Genomic DNA, 26,607 nt, shown 5'->3' with positions numbered 1-26,607 from the left:
CCAACAACTGTAACTATGTATTTGAGAGACAACAAGTGCTCATAGTGCAAAATGTATTTATGTTTTCAATAAACATTTGAAGACTAAATATAGTTTACATGTTGTCAACATTCTCAGCCAACCCGGTCTGTTTTGGCCCCTAGTTGATTTTGTTGCTAAACAACCAACCAGTCTGTATGAATCAAAGAAATGGATGGAGTGAGAGGTTTCGCTTTATCTTCAGTCTCTGGTGGTGTCCCTGGTAGTAGTGATGACAGGAGCTGACCGCTAGATGGCTCTAGAGAGCTATTCTCTACCTAGTACCCAACATACATCCCATTCTCTACCTAGTACCCATAATACATCCCATTCCCTCTGCTGTCTACTGCCCAATAAGCATTCTGTGTGTGTACGGGTGTGTGGGTATGCGCGTGTGTGTGTGTGTGTGTGTGTGTGTGTGTGTGTGTGTGTGTGTGTGTGTGTGTGTGTGTGTGTGTGTGTGTGTGTGTGTGTGTGTGTGTGTGTGTGTGTGTGTGTGTGTGTGTGTGTGTGTGTGTGTGTGTGTGTGTGTGTGTGTGTGTGTGTGTGTGTGTGTGTGTGTGTGTGTGTGTGTGTGTGTGTGTCTGTACGGGTGTCTGGTGTGCATACAGTACCAGTCAAAGGTTTGGACACACCTACTCATTCTAGTGTTTTGCTTTATTTTTACTATTTTCTACACTGTAGTGAAGACATCACAACTATGAAATAACACATATGAAATCATGTAGTAACCAAAAATATGTTAAACCAATCAAAATATATTTTATATTTGAGATTCTTCAAAGTAGCCACCCTTTTTCTTGATGACAGCTTTGAACACTCTTGGCATTCTCTCAACCAGCTTCATGAGTTAGTCACCTGGAATACATTTCAATTAACAGGTGTGTCTTGTTAAAAGTTAATTAGTTTAATTTATTTTCTTCTTAATGCGTTTGAGAAGATCAAATAAGCAAAGAGAAACGACATTCCATCATTACTCTATGACATGAAGGTCAGTCAATATGGAAACTTTCAGTCGCAAAAGCCATCAAGCGCTATGATGAAACTGGCTCTCATGAGGACCGCCACAGGAAAGGAAGACCCAGAGTTACCTCTGCTGCAGAGGATACGTTCATTAGAGTTACCAGCCTTAGAAATTGCGGCCCAAATAAATGCTTCACAGAGTTCAAGTAACAGACACATCTCAACATCAACTGTTCAGAGGAGACTGCGTGAATCAGGGCTTCATGGTCGAATTGCTGCAAAGAAACCACTACTAAAGGACACCAATAAGAAGAAGAGATTTGCGTGGGCCAAGAAACATCAGCAATGGACATTAGACCGGTGGAAATCTGAATTTGAGATTTTTGGTTGCAACTGCCGTGTCTTTGTGAGACGCAGAGTAGGTGAACAGATGATCTCCGCATGTGTGGTTCCCACCGTGAAGCATGGAGGAGGAGGTGTGATGGTGATTTCTAGGCACACTTAACCAGCATGGCTACTACATCATTCTGCAGCAATACACCATCCCATCTGGTTTGTGCTTAGTGGGACTATCATTTGTTTTTCAACAGGACAATGACCCAACACACCTCCTGGCTGTGTTAAGGGCTATTTGACCAAGAAGGAGTGATGGAGTGCTGCATCAGATGACCTGGCCTCCACAATCACCTGACCTCAACCCAGTTGAGATGGTTTGGGATGAGTTGGACCGCAGAGTGAAGGAAAAGCAGCCAACAAATGCTCAGCATATGTGGGAACTCCTTCAAGCCCTATTCCCTATATTGTGCACTACTATAGACCAGAGCCCTATTCCATATATAGTGCACTACTATAGACCAGAGCCCTATTCCCTATCTAGTACACTACTTAAGACCAGAGCCCTATGCCACCCTATTCCCTATATAGTGCACTATATGGCACCCTAATCCCTATATATAGGGTACCATAGGGCTCTGGTCTAAAGTAGTGCACTCTCTTTACCACTGAGAAGCCTGAACCTCACCCACCCAGCTACATCAGCCTCTCTTTACCACTGAGAAGTATGAACCCCACCCACCCAGCTACATCAGCCTCTCTTTACCACTGATGTACAACCACCCATTTAGGATTAGTATTGGATTCATGATGAAAAGGAATTATTGACCCTAAACTGGCCTTGTACACACTTCTCCCTCTGTCCTCTCTCTCTCTCTTCCTCCGGTGTAGTAGTGTTGTGTACAGAGACTTCTCCCTCTGTCCTCTCTCTCTCTCTACCTCCAGTGTAGTAGTGTTGTGTACAGAGACTTCTCCCTCTGTCCTCTCTCTCTCTCTTCCTCCGGTGTAGTAGCGTTGTGTACAGAGACTTCTCCCTCTGTCCTCTCTCTCTCTCTCTTCCTCCAGTGTAGTAGTGTTGTGTACAGAGACTTCTCCCTCTGTCCTCTCTCTCTCTCTCTTCCTCCGGTGTAGTAGTGTTGTGTACAGAGACTTCTCCCTCTCTCCTCTCTCTCTCTCTCTTCCTTCGGTGTAGTAGTGTTGTGTACAGAGACTTCTCCCTCTCTCCTCTCTCTCTCTCTCTTCCTCCGGTGTAGTAGTGTTGTGTACAGAGACTTCTCCCTCTCTCCTCTCTCTCTCTCTCTTCCTCCAGTGTAGTAGTGTTGTGTACAGAGACTTCTCCCTCTGTCCTCTCTCTCTCTCTTCCTCCAGTGTAGTAGTGTTGTCTACAGAGACTTCTCCCTCCTTCCATCTCTTCCTCCCTCCCTCCCAGAGTCTGTTTTCCCCCAGAGCAGCCTTCCGTCTCTCCCGTTAAGTAAGGACATTTTATTACAACCGCCAAGCCCATTCATTACACGCACGCACGCACACACACACACACACACACACACACACACACACACACACACACACACACACACACACACACACACACACACACACACACACACACACACACACACACACACACACACACACACACACACACACACACACACACACACACACACACACACCCTAATGTCCCCTTCCTTATATGTAGGCTCAAAGGGATAGTTCACGAAAAATACTAAATTACATATTGGTTTCCTACCCTGGTTTCCTACCCTGGTTAATTACCCTGGATTCCTACCCTGGTTTCCTACCCTGGTTTCCTACCCTGGATTCCTACCCCGGATTCCTACCCTGGAATCCTACCCTGGATTCCTACCCTGGATTCCTACCCTGGTTTACTACCCTGGATTCCTACCCTGGATTCCTACCCTGGTTTCCTACCCTGGATAATTACCCTGGTTTCCTACCCTGTGTCCTACCCTGGTTTCCTACCCTGTAGAAATCTGTGGATAACGTATGACATCAATCCAGGCTTTGGTTTAGTTTCCCTGTTTCCACATGCTAATGTTTTAGGATTTGTGGCACAAAAATCCCCTTTAAGTCCTGGAACAGATATTTATATATTTAAATATGTTTAAGTGATGGATGTTTGTGTATAAGTACCAAGACATTCAAATAAACCTAAACCTAGGGTCTGTGTGTGTGTATGTTGTGTGTGTGTGTGTGTGTGTGGTGTGTGTGTGTGTGTGTGTATGTTGTGTGTGTGTGGTGTGTGTGTGTGTGTGTTTGTGTATGTTGTGTGTGTGTGTGTGTGTGTGTGTGTGTATGTTGTGTGTGTGTGTGTTTGTGTATGTTGTGTGTGTGTGTTGGTTTCCCAGTCATTTCTCTGGTTGAAGTCAGTGGGTCCAAGTCATTTCTCTGGTTGAAGTCAGTGGGTCCCAGTCATTTCTCTGGTTGAAGTCAGTGGGTCCAAGTCATTTCTCTGGTTGAAGTCAGTGGGTCCAAGTCATTTCTCTGGTTGAAGGCAGTGGGTCCAAGTCATTTCTCTGGTTGAAGTCAGTGGGTCCAAGTCATTTCTCTGGTTGAAGTTAGTAGGTCCAAGTCATTTCTCTGGTTGAAGTCAGTGGGTCCCAGTCATTTCTCTGGTTGAAGTCAGTGGGTTCAAGTCATTTCTCTGGTTGAAGTCAGTGGGTCCAAGTCATTTCTCTGGTTGAAGGCAGTGGGTCCCAGTCATTTCTCTGGTTGAAGTCAGTGGGTCCCAGTCATTTCTCTGGTTGAAGGCAGTGGGTCCAAGTCATTTCTCTGGTTGAAGTCAGTGGGTCCAAGTCATTTCTCTGGTTGAAGGTGCATCAAAGCGGGGACCGAGAGACTGAAAAACAGCTTCTATCTCAAGGCCATCAGACTGTTAAACAGCCACCACTAACATTTAGTGGCTGCTGCCAACATACTGACTCAACTCCAGCCACTTTAATAATGGAAAAATGTATGTAATAAATCTACCACTATCCACTTTAAACAATGCCACTTTAAACAATGCCACTTTAAACAATGCCACTTTATATAATGTTTACATACCCTACATTACTCATCTCATATGTATATACTGTACTCTATATCATCTACTGCATCTTGCCTATGCCGTTCGGCCATCGCTCATCCATATATTTATATGTACATATTCTTATTCATTCCTTTAGATTTGTGTGTATTAGGTAGTAGTTGTGAAATTGTTAGATTACTTGTTAGATATTACTGCACGGTCGGAACTAGAAGCACAAGCATTTCGCTACACTCGCATTAACATCTGCTAACCACGTGTATATGACAAATTAAATTTGATTTGATTTTAATAGTATTAGAATTAGAATAGTATTGGAATAGTATTAGAATTACAATTACTATAGTATTAGCATTACAATAGTATAATAATTAGAATTAGAATAGTATTACAATTAGAATTACAATTAGAATAGTATTAGAATTAGAATAGTATTAGAATTAGAATAGTATTACAATTACAATAGTATCACACCCCCCGCCCCCCCAAAGGTGCGGACTCCGGCCGCAACACCTAAACCTATAGGGGAGGGTCTGGGTGGGCATCTATCCGCGGTGGTGGCTCTGGTGCAGGACGTGGACCCCGCTACACCTTAGGTTTGGCCCACTTAGGTGGCGCCTCTGGAGCGGGGACCCTCGCCGCCGACTCCAGACTGGGGTCCCTCGCAGCGGGCCCCGGACAGGGGGGCGACTCTGGCAGCCCCGGGCATGAGGGCGACTATGGCAGCCACGGGCAGGAGGGCGACTCTGGCAGCCCCGGGCAGGAGGGCGACTCTGGCAGCCCCGGGCAGGAGGGCGACTCTGGCAGCCCCGGGCAGGAGGGCGACTCTGGCAGCCCCGGGCAGGAGGGCGACTCTGGCAGCCCCGGGCAGGAGGGCGACTCTGGCAGCCCCGGGCAGGAGGGCGACTCTGGCAGCCCCGGGCAGGAGGGCGACTCTGGCAGCCCCGGGCAGGAGGGCGACTCTGGCAGCCCCGGACAGGAGGGCGACTCTGGCAGCCCCGGACAGGAGGGCGACTCTGGCAGCCCCGGACAGGAGGGCGACTCTGGCAGCCCCGGACAGGAGGGCGACTCTGGCAGCCCCGGACAGGAGGGCGACTCTGGCAGCCCCGGACAGGAGGGCGACTCTGGCAGCCCCGGACAGGAGGTTGACTCTGGCAGCTCCGGACAGGAGGGCGACTCTGGCAGCCCCGGACAGGAGGGCGACTCTGGCAGCCCCGGACAGGAAGGCGACTCTGGCAGCTCCGGACAGGAGGGCGACTCTGGCAGCCCCGGACAGGAGGGCGGACAGGAGCTGGGATGTAGCGCGCCGGGCTAAGAACGCGTACTGGAGACACCGTGCGCTCCACCGCATAACACGGTGCCTGACCAGTACGACGCCCGCCACGGTAAGCACGGGGAGTTGGCTCAGGTCTCCAACCTGACTCTGCCACACTCCCCGTGTGCCTCCCCCCAATTTGGTTCCCTCGTAATGTTGCTGCTCAGCCATAGCTGCCTCCAGTTCCTCCTGTGGACAGCGATACTCCCCAGCCTGCCTCCAGGGTCCCCTCCCGTCCAGGATCTCCTCCCATGTCCAGGAGTCCATTACACCCCGCTGCTTGGTCCTTTGGTGGTGGGTAGTTCTGTCGCGGACGTTTAAAGGACCGAGGCGCAGCGTTGTGAGCGTACATACTTATTTACCGATGTCGCCAACAAAAACATTAAATATCACAACGACACGTGAAGCCAACGTAGTGCATCCAGGCAACTAAACATGGACAACTACCCACAAAACCAACATGGAAAATGGCAACCTAAATAGGCTCCCCAATCAGAGACAACGATAAACAGCTGTCTCTGATTGGGAACCCATTCAGGCCACCATAAACCTACATACCCCTAGACAATACGGAATCCCTATAGATAACCAAAAACCCTATACAAGATAAACCCTAGACAATACAAAAACTAAACAAACCACCCTTGTCACACCCTGACCTGACCAAATAATAAAGAAAACAAATATAACTAAAGTCAGGGCGTGACAGATTAGAATAGTGTTAGAATAGTATTATAATTAGAATAGTATTGGAATAGTATTAGAATTAGAATAGTATTAGAATTGGAATACCATTAGAATGGTATTATAATTAGATCAGTATTATAATTAGAATAGTATTAGAATTGGAATAACATTATAATTAGAATGGTATTATAATTAGATTAGTATTAGAATTAGAATAGTATTAGAATTAGAATAGTATTATAATTAGAATGGTATTATAATTAGAATAGTATTATAATTAGAATAGTATTAGAATTAGAATGGTATTATAATTAGAATAGTATTAGAATCAGAATAGTATTAGAATTAGAATGGTATTATAATTAGAATAGTATTATAATTAGAATGGTATTATAATTAGAATAGTATTAGAATCAGAATAGTATTAGAATTAGAATAGTATTAGAATTAGAATGGTATTATAATTAGAATAGTATTAGAATCAGAATAGTATTAGAATTAGAATGGTATTATAATTAGAATAGTATTAGAATCAGAATAGTATTAGAATTAGAATAGTATTAGAATTAGAATGGTATTATAATTAGATTAGTCTTATAATTAGAATAGTATTATAATTAGAATAGTATTATAATTAGAATGGTATTATAATTAGAATAGTATTATAATTAGAATGGTATTATAATTAGATTAGTCTTATAATTAGAATAGTATTATAATTAGAATGGTATTATAATTAGAATAGTATTAGAATCAGAATAGTATTAGAATTAGAATAGTATTAGAATTAGAATGGTATTATAATTAGAATAGTATTAGAATCAGAATAGTATTAGAATTAGAATGGTATTATAATTAGAATAGTATTAGAATCAGAATAGTATTAGAATTAGAATGGTATTATAATTAGATTAGTCTTATAATTAGAATAGTATTATAATTAGAATAATATTAGAATTAGAAACGTTTTAGAATTCTACACCACTTCTCCACCTGTGAAATTGGTAATTGTTCCCTTGCCAGCTTTGTGACACACACACACACACACACACACACACACACACACACACACACACACACACACACACACACACACACACACACACACACACACACACACACACACACACACACACACACAGTCTTGAAGAATGGAAAAGCAGTGAAAATGAATATTTGTTCTTCCTTGAACAACAAGGCCGGTGTAGAGGGACTCTAATCTTTTTCTATAGGAGGATCTGTCACTGGTTTGAGGCAGTCTGTTCATTGGAGCATCGCTAACTGCCCTGCCTCCCAAACAGAACCCTATTCCCTATATAGTGCACTACTTTAGACCAGAGCCCTATTCCCTATATAGCGCACTACTTTAGACCAGAGCCCTATTCCCTATATAGTACACTACTTTAGACCAGAGCCCTATTCCCTATATAGCGCACTACTTTAGACCAGAGCCCTATTCCCTATATAGCGCACTACTTTTGACCAAAGCCCTACGGAATAGGATGCCAGTTTGTATGCAACCCTCTTTTCAGTTAAAGTTTGATTGGCTACCTGTACTGCCCTACCAAGCAAAAAGGCAGTAACTGCTCATTTGGTAAAAAATGAGTTGTCGTTTGTGCTACATTAAATAGATGATTAATCATGTGGACAAGTATTCTGCCTCTATTGTATTGTGATCTGGAGAAAATGGGGGTCATGTTAGCAGTAACTGCATAAAGTTACTGTGAAACTAAAGTAAATAAAATACATTTTTCTCAGTTCCACTACCTTTTTTGCTTGGTAGGGCAGTATAGTGTTTCTAGCTAAGGTTGTTCTCTCTCCTCTTCATCAATAATTAAGGTTGTCTCTCTCCTCTTCATCATTAAGGTTGTTCTCTCTCCTCTTCATCATTAAGACTGTTATGTCTCCTCTTCATCATTAATTAAGGCTGTTCTCTCTCCTCTTCATCATTAAGACTGTTATCTCTCCTCTTCATCATTAATTAAGGTTGTTCTCTCTCCTCTTCATCATTAATTAAGGTTGTTCTCTCTCCTCTTCATCATTAAGGCTGTTCTCTCTCCTCTTCGTCATTAAGGCTGTTCTCTCTCCTCTTCATCATTAAGGTTGTTCTCTCTCCTCTTCATCATTAATTAAGGTTGTTCTCTCTCCTCTTCATCATTAAGACTGTTATCTCTCCTCTTCATCATTAATTAAGGTTGTCTCTCTCCTCTTCATCATTAAGGCTGTTCTCTCTCCTCTTCATCATTAAGGTTGTCTTTCTCCTCTTCATCATTAAGGCTGTTCTCTCTCCTCTTCATCATTAAGGCTGTTCTCTCTCCTCTTCATCATTAAGGTTGTTCTCTCTCCTCTTCATCATTAAGGCTGTTCTCTCTCCTCTTCATCAATAAGGCTGTTCTCTCTCCTCTTCATCATTAAGGCTGTTCTCTCTCCTCTTCATCATTGAGGCTGTTCTCTCTCCTCTTCACCATTAAGGATGTTCTCTCTCCTCTTCATCATTAAGGCTGTTCTCTATCATCTTCATCATTAAGGTTGTTCTCTCTCCTCTTCATCATTAAGGCTGTTCTCTCTCCTCTTCATCATTAAGGCTGTTCTCTCCTCCTCTTCATCATTAAGGTTGTTCTCTCTCCTCTTCATCATTAAGGCTGTTCTCTATCCTCTTCATCATTAATTAAGGCTGTTCTCTCTCCTCTTCATCATTAAGGCTGTTCTCTCTCCTCTTCATCATTAAGGCTGTTCTCTCTCCTCTTCATCATTAAGGCTGTTCTATCTCCTCTTCATCATTCAGGTTGTTCTCTCTCCTCTTCATCATTAAGGCTGTTCTCTCTCCTCTTCATCATTAAGGCTGTTCTCTCTCCTCTTCATCATTAAGGTTGTTCTCTTTCCTCTTCATCATTAATTAATGCTGTTCTCTCTCCTCTTCATCATTAATTAAGGCTGTTCTCTCTCCTCTTCATCATTAATTAAGGCTGTTCTCTCTCCTCTTCATCATTAAGGCTGTTCTCTCTCCTCTTCATCATTAAGGTTGTCTCTCTCCTCTTCATCATTAAGGCTGTTCTCTCTCCTCTTCATCATTAAGGCTGTTCTCTCCTCTTCATCATTAAGGCTGTTCTCTCCTCTTCATCATCCACCGTTTTCAGCCGATTCCCTATAGTAGTGCACTACTTTAGACCAGAGCACTATTCCCTATATAGTGCACTACTTTAGACCAGAGCACTATTCCCTATATAGTGCACTACTTTAGACCAGAGACCTATTCCATATATAGTGCACTACTTTAGACCAGAGCCCTATTCCCTATATAGTGCACTACTTTAGACCAGAGCCCTATTCCCTGCATAGTACACTACTTTAGACCAGAGCCCTATTCCCTATATAGTACACTACTTTAGACCAGGATCCTATTCCCTATATAGTGCACTACTATAGACCAGAGCCCTATTCCCTATATAGTGCACTACTTTAGACCAGAGCCCTATTCCCTGCATAGTACACTACTTTAGACCAGAGCCCTATTCCCTATATAGTACACTACTTTAGACCAGAGCCCTATTCCCTGCATAGTGTACTACTTTAGACCAGAGACCTATTCCCTATATAGTGCACCACTATAGACCAGAGCCCTATTCCCTATATAGTGCACTACTATAGACCAGAGCCCTATTCCCTATGCATGTTTTGGAATATTTTTATTCTGTACAGGCTTCCTTATTTTCACTCTATCATTTAGGTTAGTATTGTGGAGTAACTAAACTTTCACTGTCAACTGCGTTTATTTTCAGCAAACTTAGCATGTGTAAATATTTGTATGAACATAACAAAATTCAACAACTGAGACATAAACTGAACAAGTTCTACAGACACGTGACTAACAGAAATTGAATAATGTGTCCCTAAACAAAGGGGGGGTCAAAATCAAAAGTAACAGTCAGTATCTGGTGTGGCCACCAGCTGCATTAAGTACTGCAGTGCATCTCCTCCTCATGAACTGCACCAGATTTGCCAGTTCTTGCTGTGAGATGTTACCCCACTCTTCCACCAAGGCACCTGCAAGTTCCCAGACATTTCTGGGGGGAATGGCCCTAGCCCTCACCCTCCGATCCAACAGGTCCCAGACGTGCTCAATGGGATTGAGATCCGGGTTCTTCGCTGGCCATGGCGGAACATTGACATTCCTGTCTTGCAGGAAATCACGCACAGAACGAGCAGTATGGCTGGTGGCATTGTCATGCAGAAGGGTCATGTCAGGATGAGCCTGCAGGAAGGGTACCACATGAGGGAGGAGGATGTCTTCCCTGTAACGCACAGCGTTGAGATTGCCTGCAATGACAACAAGCTCAGTCCGATGATGCCGTGACACACCGCCCCAGACCATGACGGACCCTCCACCTCCAAATCAATCCCGCTCCAGAGTACAGGCCTCGGTGTAACGCTCATTCCTTTGACGATAAATGCGAATCCAACCATCACCCCTGGTGAGACAGAACCGCGACTCGTCAGTGAAGAGCATTTCTTGCCAGTCCTGTCTGGTCCAGCGACGGTGGGTTTGTGCCCATAGGTGATGTTGTTGCCGGTGATGTCTGGTGAGGACCTGCCTTACAACAGGCCTACAAGCCCTCAGTCCAGCCTCTCTCAGTCTATTGAGGACAGTCTGAGCACTGATGGAGGGATTGTGCGTTCCTGGTGTAACTCGGGCAGTTGTTGTTGCCATCCTGTACCTGTCCAGCAGGTGTGATGTTCAGATGTACCGATACTGTGCAGGTGTTGTTACACGTGGTCTGCCACTGCGAGGACGATCAGCTGTCCGTCCTGTCTCTCTGTAGCTCTGTCTTATGCGTCTCACAGTACGGACATTGCAATTTATTGCCTTGGCCACATCTGCAGTTCTCCTTGCAGCATGCCTAAGGCACGTTCACGCAGATGAGCAGGGACCCTGGGCATCTTTTTTTTTGTGTTTTTCAGAGTCAGTAGAAAGGACTTAGTGTCCTAAGTTTTCATAACTGTGACCTTAATTGCCTACCGTCTGTAAGCTGTTAGTGTCTTCACAACCGTTCCACAGGTGCATGTTCATTAATTGTTTATGGTTCATTGAACAAGCATGAGAAACAGTGTTTAAACCCTTTACAATGAAGATCTGTGAAGTTATTTGGATTTTTGCAAATTATCTTTGAAAGACAGGGTCCTGAAAAAGGGACGTTTCTTTTTTTGCTGAGTCTACAATGTTGTTGATCCAACCCCAGTTTTCTCCTATCACAGCCATTAAACTCTGTAACTGTTTTAAAGTCACCATTGGCTTCATGGTGAAATCCCTGAGCGGTGTCCTTCCTCTCCGGTAACTGAGTTAGGAAGGACGCCTGTATCTTTGTAGTGACTGGGTGTATTGATACACCATCCAAAGGGTAATTAATAACTTCACCATGCTCAAAGGGATATTCAATGTACGCTTTTGAATTTTTACCCATCTACCAATAGGTGCCCTTCTTTGCGAGGCATTGGAAAACCTCTGGTCTTTGTGGTTGAATCTGTATTTGAAATGACTGCTCGACTGAGGGACCTTACAGATAATTGTGTGTGTGGGGTACAGAGATGAGGTAGTCATTCAAAAATCATGTTAAACACTATTATTGCACACAGAGTGAGTCCTTATTCAACTTATTATGTGACTTGTTAGGCACATTTTTACTCCTGAACTTATTTAGGCTCCTTGACATAACAAAGGGTTAAATACTAATTGACTCAAGACATTTCAGCTTTTCGTTTTAAATGAATTAGTAAAAATGTCAAAAAACATTATTCCACATTGACATTATGGGGTACTGTGTGTAGGTCAATGACAAAAAATTAATTCAGGCTGTAACACAAGACAATGTCAAGGGGTGTGAATTGCAGTACCTTTGGTCAAAATAAGTGCACTAAATATGGACTGGTTAGGCATTTGGGACACAGTCCTGAAGAAGTCCTTACCCCTCAGTCAGCCCCAAACTCCATCTTCTCATTCAACACCAGACTCCTATCCTCTCATTCAACACCAGACTCCGACTCCATCTTCTCATTCAACACCAGACTCCTATCTTCTCATTCAACACCAGACTCCTATCTTCTCATTCAACACCAGACTCCGACTCCTATCTTCTCATTCAACACCAGACTCCGACTCCATCTTCTCATTCAACACCAGACTCCTATCTTCTCATTCAACACCAGACTCCTATCTTCTCATCCAACACGAGACTCCGACTCCATCTTCTCATTCAACACCAGACTCCTATCTTCTCATTCAACACCAGACTCCGACTCCTATCTTCTCATTCAACACCAGACTCCGACTCCATCTTCTCATTCAACACCAGACTCCAACTCCATCTTCTCATTCAACACCAGACTCCTATCCTCTCATTCAACACCAGACTCCGACTCCATCTTCTCATTCAACACCAGACTCCGACTCCTATCTTCTCCTTCAACACCAGACTCCTATCTTCTCATTCAACACCAGACTCCGACTCCATCTTCTCATCCAACACCAGACTCCTACTCCATCTTCTCATCCAACACCAGACTCCTACTCCATCTTCTCATTCAACACCAGACTCCTACTCCATCTTCTCATTCAACACCAGACTCCTAGCACACCTCTCCATTCCAAAATGGCACCCAATGCACCCTACACAGTGCATTACTATTGACCAGTGCCCATAAGGCTTTTGGGACGCAACCCTCTTCAGACTAGCCTTCTGATCCTGGCTGATAATGACAGTGTTTTTATATAACCGGAGCCTTCTGATCCTGGCTGATAATGACAGTGTTTTTATATAACTGGAGCCTTCTGATCCTGGCTGATAATGACAGTGTTTTTATATAACTGGAGCCTTCTGATCCTGGCTGATAATGACAGTGTTTTTATATAACTGGAGCCTTCTGATCCTGGCTGATAATGACAGTGTTTTTATATAACCGGAGCCTTCTGATCCTGGCTGATAATGACAGTGTTTTTATATAACCGGAGCCTTCTGATCCTGGCTGATAATGACAGTGTTTTTATATAACCGGAGCCTTCTGATCCTGGCTGTTAATGACAGTGTTTTTATGTAACTGGAGCCTTCTGATCCTGGCTGATAATGACAGTGTTTTTATATAACTGGAGCCTTCTGATCCTGGCTGTTAATGACAGTGTTTTTATATAACTGGAGCCTTCTGATCCTGGCTGATAATGACAGTGTTTATTATATAACCGGAGCCTTCTGATCCTGGCTGTTAATGACAGTGTTTTTATATAACTGGAGCCTTCTGATCCTGGCTGATAATGACAGTGTTTTTATATAACTGGAGCCTTCTGATCCTGGCTGTTAATGACAGTGTTTTTATATAACCGGAGCCTTCTGATCCTGGCTGATAATGACAGTGTTTTTATATAACCGGAGCCTTCTGATCCTGGCTGATAATGACAGTGTTTTTATATAACCGGAGCCTTCTGATCCTGGCTGATAATGACAGTTTCTCAAAAGATAAATGTATTTTTTCTTATTTGAACAGTGTCCTTGGGTGACTTTCAGTTGACGCTAGCTTGTGCCTTTGACAGAGATAGAGATATGCCGGTGGCTATGACATCCGATAGGCTAATGCGTCTGCCACATAGATATACTGTAGGCGTACAGAAGGAGGCTAATTCGTACATTTTCAAAAAATATATTTTCTATAAAGATAAGCATTAAATTGTTCAATTCTAGGAGTAACTCTGGAGGGCCTAAAACATTCTTCCTCACCTCAAGTTCAACTGTCGGAGTCAGTTGGAGCGCCGGTGCCCACTGTCTACACATCACAGGCCTGCAGTATAACAGGGTGAGAGTCACATCACACTGTCTACATATCACAGGCCTGCAGTATAACAGGGTGAGAGTCACATCACACTGTCTACACATCACAGGCCTGCAGTATAACAGGGTGAGAGTCACATCACACTGTCTACACATCACAGGCCTGCAGTATAACAGGGTGAGAGTCACATCACACTGTCTACACATCACAGGCCTGCAGTATAACAGGGTGAGAGTCACATCACACTGTCTACACATCACAGGCCTGCAGTATAACAGGGTGAGAGTCACATCACACTGTCTACACATCACAGGCCTGCAGTATAACAGGGTGAGAGTCACATCACACTGTCTACACATCACAGGCCTGCAGTATAACAGACTGAGAGTCACACCAAACCTTCACAAAAGATTCTAAACTTTATTAGGATAATATCAAAAGTAAGTCAAGCCATTGTTTACAGGGAAAATACAAGCAGGATATTGTATTACGGCAAACACAACATTACAGTTGGAACTTAATTTTACCCCCCAAAAATTCCCAACAGAATGTAACATTTACGAACTGGTTTAAAGAAACATTTTTGAACAGGCTAAATTGCAGCAATTACCAAGAAAGGCTAAGGCCTACCATACCCAACAGATGACGGCAATAGGCTAGTGATATTTATTTTCCAACAGGCCTATTTCTAACCTATCTTAAAACCTCTCTGGGATAGGCGGGACACTTGCGTCCCACTTGGCCAATAGCCAGGGAAAATGTAGAGCGCCAAATTCAAAATAATGATATAAAATCAAACTTTCATTAAATCACACATGTAAGATACCAAATTAAAGCTACACTCGTTGTGAATCCAGCCAACATGTCAGATTTCAAAAAGGCTTTTCGGCGAAAGCATAAGATGCTATTATCTGATGATAGCACAACAGTAAACAAAGAGAGTGTAGCATATTTCAAACCTGCAGGCGCAACACAAAACGCAGAAATAAAATATAAATCATGCCTTACCTTTGACGAATTTCTTTTGTTGGCACTCCAATATGTCCCATAAACATCACAAATGGTCCTTTTGTTCGATTAATTCCGTCCATATATGTCCAAAATGTCCATTTATTTGGCGCGTTTGATCCAGAAAAAAACAGCTTCCAATTTGCGCAACGTCACTAAAAAATATCTCAAAAATTACCTCTAAACTTTGCCAAAACATTTCAAACTACTTTTGTAATACAACTTTAGGTATTTGTAAATGTTAATAATTGATCAAATTGAAGACGGGTCTATCTGTTTTCAATACAGGAGGTCAACAACCTAACGCTACTTTTCTAGTCTTGCGCAACTCTCAAACAGTACACATAACGTTACACTGATTCCAGATGGCCGTTCTTCTTCATTGCACAAAGGAATAACCTCAACCTATTTCCAAAGACTGGTGACATCCAGTGGAAGCGGTAGGAACTGCAAACAGGTTGATTAGAAATCTAGTATCCCAATGAAATCTCATTGAACAGACGGTGACTTAAAAAAAAAAAAAATCTGAATGGTTAGTCCTCGAGGTTTTGCCTGCTACATCAGTTCTGTTATTCTCACAGACATGATTCAAACAGTTTTAGAAACTTCAGAGTGTTTTCTATCCAAATATACTAATAATATGTATATCTTATATTCTGGGGATGAGTAGAAGGAAGTTGAAATTGGGCACGCTATCTATCCAAAAGTGAAAATGCTGCCCCCTATCCTAGAGAAGTTTAAACTAATTATGGAACACACAATTAAAAAGATTGAATTTAAGTTAGCCATCAAAAATGTCTCAACCGTATTGAAATAAAACTCTTTTTGAATATTTCAAGGACTGGATTTGGATTAATAAACAGGCCTACAATAATAATAATGATATATATCAATAATAATAAAACAAATTATTACAAATAAGACAAAAGAAAGAAAGAAACGTTCGAAAATTGCATCCTACCTGAAAAGACTAACATTCTCCACTGGTGGCAATACGTTTTTCAGTTGGTGGCAACCAGCTCATGTTTTGGTCGCAAACCAAAACAAATTTGCGGCACCACGGAATAGAAAAAATTTGTAGGCCTAGCATCTTGTAAAGTCATTCACTGTGCTTTATTAAAAAGTATAATAAGTACTGAGATGGTATTGAATAAATATATTGCATCTTTTCATGTTGTGATTCAACATATTTTAATATTCAACCTAATCCAGTGATTGTCATGCATTTTGGGTAGACAATTATGCTATTGTTATATTTTACTGTTAAAGTAGGGCTCCAGAATTTTCAGGTTTTTTGTTGTTTAATAGAGATACCGGCATCTTTATGTGCTGTAATATCATAGGCTCATTTATTTGGGGATAATTCACCACCTGAGTAAGTGTAAACTCAACACATTAGCTAGCTTTAAATATAACAGCCACTACTAATAGCTGGTTATTATTCTAACAGTACATTTAATGTCCCAAAAACGTTTGCCGTGGTAGCCAATGAGGGCTATGCACTCTCAATGGCCAATGCGCATTGAGCTCAAAATTGATCGTTGCCAATAGTAGTCCAAGGCTCCTCTATCGCTTTCTCTCTCTCTCTCCTCAGCCCCGGCCACCGGACAATTTTATTTATCGGCTTTTAATTTATTTCATTGTCCAAAGGCCGGCAATTACCAGCTAACCGAAACCCTGAGGTGTGTGTTAGTGAGGCAGTGTTATGCGTTGGTTTGGGTTTCAAGGGTGTCCTCTCTGACCTATTTATCTCTATCTGGATAAATGTGTGTGTGTGTGTGTGTGTGTGTGTGTGTGTGTGTGTGTGTGTGTGTGTGTGTGTGTGTGTGTGTGTGTGTGTGTGTGTGTGTGTGTGTGTGTGTGTGTGTGTGTGTGTGTGTGTGTGTGTGTGTGTGTGTGTGTGTGTGTGTGTGTGTGTGTGTGTGTGTGTGTGTGTGTGTGTGTGTGTGTGTGTGTGTGTGTGTGTGTGTGTGTGTGTGTGTGTGTGTGTGTGTGTGTGTGTGTGTGTGTGTGTGTGTGTGTGTGTGTGTGTGTGTGTGTGTGTGTGTGTGTGTGTGTGTGTGTGTGTGTGTGTGTGTGTGTGTGTGTGTGTGTGTGTGTGTGTGTGTGTGTGTGTGTGTGTGTGTGTGTGTGTGTGTGTGTGTGTGTGTGTGTGTGTGTGTGTGTGTGTGTGTGTGTGTGTGTGTGTGTGTGTGTGTGTGTGTGGTGTGTGTGTGTGTGTGTGTGTGTGTGTGTGTGTGTGTGTGTGTGTGTGTGTGTGTGTGTGTGTGTGTGTGTGTGTGTGTGTGTGTGTGTGTGTGTGTGTGTGTGTGTGTGTGTGTGTGTGTGTGTGTGTGTGTGTGTGTGTGTGTGTGTGTGTGTGTGTGTGTGTGTGTGTGTGTGTGTGTGTGTGTGTGTGTGTGTGTGTGTGTGTGTGTGTGTGTGTGTGTGTGTGTGTGTGTGTGTGTGTGTGTGTGTGTGTGTGTGTGTGTGTGTGTGTGTGTGTGTGTGTGTGTGTGTGTGTGTGTGTGTGTGTGTGTGTGTGTGTGTGTGTGTGTGTGTGTGTGTGTGTGTGTGTGTGTGTGTGTGTGTGTGTGTGTGTGTGTGTGTGTGTGTGTGTGTGTGTGTGTGTGTGTGTGTGTGTGTGTGTGTGTGTGTGTGTGTGTGTGTGTGTGTGTGTGTGTGTGTGTGTGTGTGTGTGTGTGTGTGTGTGTGTGTGTGTGTGTGTGTGTGTGTGTGTGTGTGTGTGTGTGTGTGTGTGTGTGTGTGTGTGTGTGTGTGTGTGTGTGTGTGTGTGTGTGTGTGTGTGTGTGTGTGTGTGTGTGTGTGTGTGTGTGTGTGTGTGTGTGTGTGTGTGTGTGTGTGTGTGTGTGTGTGTGTGTGTGTGTGTGTGTGTGTGTGTGTGTGTGTGTGTGTGTGTGTGTGTGTGTGTGTGTGTGTGTGTGTGTGTGTGTGTGTGTGTGCGTATTTGGTTTTACTATCCTTGTGGGGACCAGAAGTCCTAGTACTAAAACAAGGACAATTTTGACAGGTGGGGGACATTTCGCTGGTCCCCACAAGGAAAAGGGCTATTTTAGGCTTAGTGGTTAGGTTTAGGATAAGGTTAAAGGTTAGGTTTAGGATAAGGTTAAAGGTTAGGTTTAGGATAAGGTTAAAGGCTTAGTGGTTAGGTTTAGGATAAGGTTAAAGGTTAGGTTTAGGATAAGGTTAAAGGTTAGGTTTAGGATAAGGTTAAAGGCTTAGTGGTTAGGTTTAGGATAAGGTTAAAGGTTAGGTTTAGGATAAGGTTAAAGGCTTAGTTGTTAGGTTTAGGATAAGGTTAAAGGTTAGGTTTAGGATAAGGTTAAAGGCTTAGTGGTTAGGTTTAGGATAAGGTTAAGTGTTAGGTTTAGGATAAGGTTAAGTGTTAGGTTTAGGATAAGGTTAAAGGTTTAGGGGTTAGGGAAAATATGATTTTGAATAGGAATCAATTGTTTGGTCCCCACAAGGATAGTAAAACAAACATATGTTGTCCTGCCTTATCAGGACCAGAATGTCCTGACAAGGTAGGAAAACAGAAACATTTTAGAAAAGTCAGGACTTTTTTTTTTACTTTACTTTAGGGATTGCAAGTTATTTCCAATATGGGTTACATGGAGAAAATTGGACCTCTCTGAAACGAAAATGGATGGTCCTCCCTTCAGCAAAATATATTTGACCTAAACCCTTCCTGAGCACTTGAAAACAAGTGACCCTCCCCTATACCCAAAATAATAATTTAAATATAAAGTGGATAGTAGAAAACCATTTACCCTCACTTCTTGGACAGACCAGAGCCTTTAGATATGCAGTTTTAGAAACTGTTCTTCGTCCTGTCAGCATTACATGGCAACGTGAGAATTTTATTAACGCACAGGGCTGCAGGCCAGAAGGTTGTGGGTTTACAGACCACCTTGGTCAATAGTAGGGGTGGAAATATCTCCTTTATAGTAAAAGCATTGCATGAATCTATCATTGTATTTGCAGGTACTAGAAAAAATGTCCTTTCATAAAAATGTACTTAACTTTAAATATATTTTTCAAAGCACGCATATTACCTACATTCCAGGCTAAGAATGGACAGAGAGATAGGCCTGTATTCATCTTATCGAATTTCTCCAATGCCAAATCATTGTGTCTTATTTGAAACAAAACTGTTCCTGTTTGCAAATAATTACATTTGAGATGTTATTCGGAATCTGAGCATGGTACCTTCAAAAGTTAGGTCTACCTTTCCACCCCAGACAGAGTAGGCATACCTTTCCACCCCAGACAGAGTAGGTCTACCTTTCCACCCCAGACATAGTAGGCCAACCTTTCTACCCCAGACAGAGTAGTCCTACCTTTCCACCCCAGACAGAGTAGGACCTACCTTTCCACCCCAGACAGAGTAGACCTACCTTTCCACCCCAGACAGAGTAGACCTACCTTTCCATCCCAGACAGAGTAGGACCTACCTTTCCACCCCAGACAGAGTAGACCTACCTTTCCATCCCAGACAGAGTAGGACCTACCTTTCCACCCCAGACAGAGTAGACCTACCTTTCCATCCCAGACAGAGTAGTCCTACCTTTCCACCCCAGACAGAGTAGGACCTACCTTTCCACCCCAGACAGAGTAGGCCTACCTTTCCACCCCAGACAGAGTAGGTCCTACCTTTCCACCCCAGACAGAGTAGACCTACCTTTCCACCCCAGACAGAGTAGACCTACCTTTCCACCCCAGACAGAGTAGGTCCTACCTTTCCACCTCAGACAGAGTGGGCCTACCTTTCCACCCCAGACAGAGTAGTCCTACCTTTCCACCCTAGACAGAGTAGGCATACCTTTCCACCTCAGACAGAGTAGTCCTACCTTTCCATCCCAGACAGAGCAGACCTACCTTTCCACCCCAGACAGAGTAGGTTTACCTTTCCACCCCAGACAGAGTAGACCTACCTTTCCACCCCAGACAGAGTAGACCTACCTTTCCACCCCAGACAGAGTAGGTCTACCTTTCCACCCCAGACAGAGTAGGTTTACCTTTCCACCCCAGACAGAGTAGACCTACCTTTCCACCCCAGACAGAGTAGACCTACCTTTCCACCCCAGACAGAGTAGGCCCTACCTTTCCACCCCAGACAGAGTAGGTCCTACCTTTCCACCCCAGACAGAGTAGACCTACCTTTCCACCCCAGACAGAGTAGACCTACCTTTCCACCCCAGACAGAGTAGACCTACCTTTCCACCCCAGACAGAGTAGGCCTACCTTTCCACCCCAGACAGAATAGGCCTACCTTTCCACCCCAGACAGAGTAGACCTACCTTTCCACCCCAGACAGAGTAGACCTACCTTTCCACCCCAGACAGAGTAGACCTACCTTTCCACCCCAGACAGAGTAGACCTACCTTTCCACCCCAGACAGAGTAGGCCTACCTTTCCACCCCAGACAGAGTAGGCCTACCTTTCCACCCCAGACAGAGTAGGCCTACCTTTCCACCACAGACAGAGTAGACCTACCTTTCCACCCCAGACAGAGTAGGTCTACCTTTCCACCCCAGACAGAGTAGAACCTACCTTTCCACCCCAGACAGAGTAGGCCTACCTTTCCACCCCAGACAGAGTAGACCTACCTTTCCACCCCAGACAGAGTAGGCCTACCTTTCCACCCCAGACAGAGTAGACCTACCTTTCCACCCCAGACAGAGTAGACCTACCTTTCCACCCCAGACAGAGTAGGCCTACCTTTCCACCCCAGACAGAGTAGACCTACCTTTCCATCCCAGACAGAGTAGGCCTACCTTTCCATCCCAGACAGAGTAGGCCTACCTTTCCAGCCCAGGCAGAGAAGACCTACCTTTCCATCCCAGACAGAGTAGGCCTACCTTTCCACCCCAGACAGAGTGGGGACTACCTTTCCACCCCAGACAGAGTAGGCATACCTTTCCACCCCAGACAGAGTAGGCCTACCTTTCCACCCCAGACAGAGTAGGCCTACCTTTCCACCCCAGACAGAGTAGGCCTACCTTTCCACCCCAGACAGAGTAGGCCTACCTTTCCACCCCAGACAGAGTAGGCCTACCTTTCCACCCCAGACAGAGTAGGCCTACCTTTCCACCCCAGACAGAGTAGGACCTACCTTTCCACCCCAGACAGAGTAGGTCCTACCTTTCCACCCCAGACAGAGTAGGCCTACCTTTCCACCCCAGACAGAGTAGGCCTACCTTTCCATCCCAGACAGAGTAGGACCTACCTTTCCACCCCAGACAGAGTAGGTCCTACCTTTCCACCCCAGACAGAGTAGGCCTACCTTTCCACCCCAGACAGAGTAGGCCTACCTTTCCACCCCAGACAGAGTAGGACCTACCTTTCCACCCCAGACAGAGTAGACCTACCTTTCCACCCCAGACAGAGTAGGACCTACCTTTCCACCCCAGACAGAGTAGGCCTACCTTTCCACCTCAGACAGAGAAGGCCTACCTTTCCACCCCAGACAGAGTAGGCCTACCGACGCAGAACAACGTAAGCTTTAACTGCTGTCTACTCTTCTTCTGTGGTTTAACCCAACGAGAGAAGGTCACACGTGTTTCCCTAAAATCTGTCTGGTTTAAACATCTTCTATTATACAGAAAGTGAATAGCTTAATCAATTAATAGTGACAGAATAAAAATAAAAATATTTGTCACATTCTTCGTAAACAACAGGTGTAGATTAACAGTGAAATGCTTACTTACAATGCAAAAAATAAATAAAACATTTAAAAGTATTTAGAAAAACTAAAAAAAAGAAGAATAATAACACAAGGAATAAATACACAATGAGTAACTATAACTTGCCTATATACACTGGGTAAAAGTACCGAGTCGATGTGCAGGGGTACGAGGTAATTAAGGTAGATATATACATACAGGTAGGGATAGTGTAACTAGGGATACTCACATTTTGTGAGTGTTTTTTATATTGGAGGGCAGCTCTAACCAACATCTCCAATCTCGTCTCATTGATTGGAATCCATGTTAGCTGAGTCTTGACTCCAATTAGCTTTTGAAGAAGTCATTATCCTAGGGGTTCACATACTTTTCCCAACCTACACTATGAATGTTTCAATTAGGAATTCAATATAGACAATAAAAATACAATAATTTGTGTTTTATTAGTTTAAGCAGACTTTGTTTGTCTATTGTTGTGACTTAGAGGAAGATCAGATCAAATTCTTTGACCAATTTATGCAGAAATCCAGGTAATTCCAAAGGGTTCACATACTTTTTCTTGCAACTGTATGTGGGGACAACATCATCGACGCTTTGCCTGTTCGATTGTTTGTTGGATGGTGTAGCGGGAATTCTTATTTCCTGCTCTTTGAAAGCGGCAGCTCTAGCCTTTAGCTTAGTGCGGATGTTGCCTGAAATCCATGGCTTCTGGTTGGGATATGTACGTACGGTCACTGCGGGGACAACGTCGTCGATGCACTTATTAGGCTAATGAAGCCAGTGACTGATGTGGTAAATTCCTCTGTGCCGTCAGATGAATCCTGGAACATATTGCAGTCCGTACTAGCGAAACAGTCTTGTAGCTTAGCATCCGCTTCATTGAACAACTTCTGGGTTGAGCGCATCAATGGTACTTCCTGTTTGAGTTTTTGATTGTAATCAGGAATCAGGAGGATAGAGTTATGGTCAGATTTGCCAAATGGAGGTCGAGGGAGTGCTTTGTATGTGTCTCTGTGTGGAGTAAAGGTGGGATTTGGTCATGGTCCACGATAATCTATGTGTTTTGCCTCCGACTCATTGAAGTAGAAGTCCTTGTCCAAATGGGGGTTAGTGTTCTGATGTCCAGAAGCTCTTTTCAGTCATAGGAAACATTATGTACAAAATAAGTTAAGCTCAATGAACAAAAATACAGGAAACAATTGGTTAGGAGCCCATAAAACGTCAACAGGAAATAGCACAATTGGTTAGGAGCCCATAAAACGTCAACAATTCCCTCCAGGACAATTATCTCAAATTAGATTACTTCCGAAGCAAAGTCTCTGAACGTCAAAGAAAGTGAACAATGATATCCCCATATGATACTCTTTCCTGGGTATTTTAATCACGGACCAAAGCGCTGTTATAGATCACTTGATATAATTGGATCTGTTTAATTTTCTTCTAAATCTTATTAAGCTAACAAAAGGGATGGCCTGTGCTTTTTACCATTGACTTTAATAAAGGTAGGCCTATGGCATACCCTCTCATACCGCCTCAATTCCAGTCCTGGTTTTAACTTAACAGGCCTTCACTGACATGGAGGTCGGCTGTTTAAAGGTGGGTGGAGGAATTGTCCGATAAAATCAATGGATATAGCAGCCTACAGCCTAATGTAGTGTGCAGCCTACAGCCTAATGTAGTGTGCAGCCTACAGCCTAAGGAGGAGAGGATAGGAGGGGAGAGAGGAGAAGAGAAGAGATGGGAGAGAGGAGGAGAGGATAGGAGGGGAGAGAGGAGAAGAGAAGAGATGGGAGAGAGGAGGAGAGGATAGGAGGGGAGAGAGGAGAGATGGGAGAGAGGAGGAGGGGATAGGAGGGGAGAGAGGAGGCGAGGATAGGAGGGGAGAGAGGAGAAGAGAAGAGAGAGAGGAGGAGAGGATAGGAGGGGAGAGAGGAGAAGAGAAGAGATGGGAGAGAGGAGGAGAGGATAGGATGGGAGAGAGGAGGAGGGGATAGTAGGGGAGAGAGGAGGCGAGGAGGGATGGGAGAGAGGAGGAGAGGATGGGAGGGGAGAGAGGAGGCGAGGAGGGATGGGAGAGAGGAGGAGAGGATAGGAGGGGAGAGAGGATAGGAGGGGAGAGAGGAGGCGAGGAGGGATGGGAGAGAGGAGGAGAGGATAGGAGAGGAGAGAGGAGGGGAGAGAGGAGGCGAGGAGGGATGGGAGAGAGGAGGAGAGGATAGGAGGGGAGAGATGAGAAGAGAAGAGATTTGGAATTTTCAACACATTAATGTTTCTTATAAAAAGAAGTAGTGATGCAGTCAGTCTCTCCTCAACTCTTAGCCAAGAGAGACTGGCATGCATAGTATTTATATCAGCCCTCTGATTACAATGAAGAGCAAAACGTGCCCCTGTTCTGGGCCAGCTGCAGCTTAACTAGGTCTTTCCTTACAGCACTGGACCACATGACTGGACAATAATCAAGATTAGACAAAACTAGAGCTTGCAGAACTTGCTTTTTGGAGTGTGGTGTCAAAAAAACAGAACATCTCTTTATTACAGACAGACCTCTCCCCGTCTTTACAACCATTTAATCTATATGTTTGGTCCATGCCAGTTTACAATCTAAAGTAACACCAAGTAATTTATTCTCCTCAAATTGTTCAACAGCCACAATATCCATTACCAGATTCAGCTGAGGTCTATAACTTAATTAAGGAATGATTTGATAATGATAAAGCTATCTAACATGGCAGAGGTTGAAAAACCACAACACATAAGTTCTCAACAACAGGTTATGGTCAATAATATCAAAGGCTGCACTGAAATCTAACAGTACAGCTCCACCAATCATCTTTTTATCAATTTCTTTCAACCAATCATCAGTCATTTGTGTCAGTGCAGTACATGTTGATTGGCTTTCTCTATAAGCATGCTGAAAGTCTGTTGTTAATTTGTTTACAGAGAAATAGCATTATATTTGGTCAAACACAATTTTTTCCAACCGTTTGCTAAGAGCTGGCAGCAAGCTTATAGGTCTGCTGTTAGAACCAGTAAAGGGCGCTTTACCACTGTTGGGTAACGGAATGACTTTGGCTTCCCTCCAGGCCTGAGGACAAATACTTTCCTCTAGGTTCAGATGAAAGATATGACAGATAGGAGTGGCTATAGAGTCAGATTAAAGATATGACAGATAGGAGTGGCTATAGAGTCAGATTAAAGATATGACAGATAGGAGTGGCTATAGAGTCAGATTAAAGATATGACAGATAGGAGTGGCTATAGAGTCAGATTAAAGATATGACAGATAGGAGTGGCTATAGAGTCAGATTAAAGATATGACAGATAGGAGTGGCTATAGAGTCAGATTAAAGATATGACAGATAGGAGTGGATATAGAGTCAGATTAAAGATATGACAGATAGGAGTGGCTATAGAGTCAGATTAAAGATATGACAGATAGGAGTGGCTATAGAGTCAGATTAAAGATATGACAGATAGGAGTGGCTATAGAGTCAGATTAAAGATATGACAGATAGGAGTGGCTATAGAGTCAGATTAAAGATATGACAGATAGGAGTGGATATAGAGTCAGATTAAAGACATGACAGATAGGAGTGGCTATAGAGTCAGATTAAAGATATGACAGATAGGAGTGGCTATAGAGGCAGCTACCATCCTCAGTAGCTTTCCATCTAAGTTGTCAATGTCAGGAGGTTTGTCATTATTGATCAATAACAATAATTTCTCACCTCTCCCACACTAACTTTACAACATTTTAACTTACAATGCTTTTATTTCACTATTAGTTTATTTTATGCGCGAGTACGATGGCTCACTGTTCGTTGTTGGCATTTCCTGCAATAATCGTTAAAATAACTTGTAACATCAAATGGTTTTGTGATGAATAAGCCATCTGATTGGATGAAAGATGGAGTTGAATGTGTCTTTCTGACAATAATTTAATTTAAAGTACTCAACAACAACAAAAAATCCCATCATTCTTTATATCATTGATCTTGGCTTCATAATACAATTTCTTCTTCTTGTTGAGTTTAGTCACATCATTTCTCAATGTGCAGTAAGTCAGCCAGTCAGATGTGCAGCCAGACTTATTAGCCTCTCCTTTTGCCACGTCTCTTTCAACCATACAGTTTTTCAATTCCTCATCAATCCATGGAGCCTTAACAGTTCTAACAGTCAGTTTCTTAACAGGTGCATCTTTATCAATCTTTTGTGTGATCTCTTATACACTATTTTAGGCCCAGCTGTTGGAACTTAGTCTTTCCTGGATATAGCCACTATATTGTGATCTCTGCATCCAATGGGGACGGATACAGCTTTAGAACAAAGTTCTACAGTTTTAGTAGAAATGTGATCGATACATGTGGATGATCTTGTTCCTGTAGTGTTTGTAAACACCCTGGTAGGTTGATTAATAACCTGAACCAGATTACAGGGACTGGTTACATTGAGAAGCTTCCTCTTGAGAGGACAGCTGGATGAAAACCAGTCAATATTCAGGTCCCCCAAGAAAGTAGACCTCTCTGTTTACATCACATACACTACCAAGCATTTCACACATATTATTTAGATCCTGACTGTTAGCACTTGGTGGCCTATAGCAACACCCCAAAAGAAAAGGTTTTAGATGTGCCAAGTGAACCTGCAACCACAACACTTCAATAACACTTGATATAAGATCTGCACTAAGCATTACAGGGATACGGCTCTGAATATATACAGCAACACCTCCCCCA

This window comes from Salvelinus alpinus, chromosome 30 (genome assembly GCF_045679555.1).
Source record: "Salvelinus alpinus chromosome 30, SLU_Salpinus.1, whole genome shotgun sequence".
NCBI classification, from domain to species: Eukaryota; Metazoa; Chordata; class Actinopteri; order Salmoniformes; family Salmonidae; genus Salvelinus; species Salvelinus alpinus.
The sequence above is the reverse complement of the archived record's forward strand: the minus strand, read 5'-3'. Positions refer to the sequence as shown.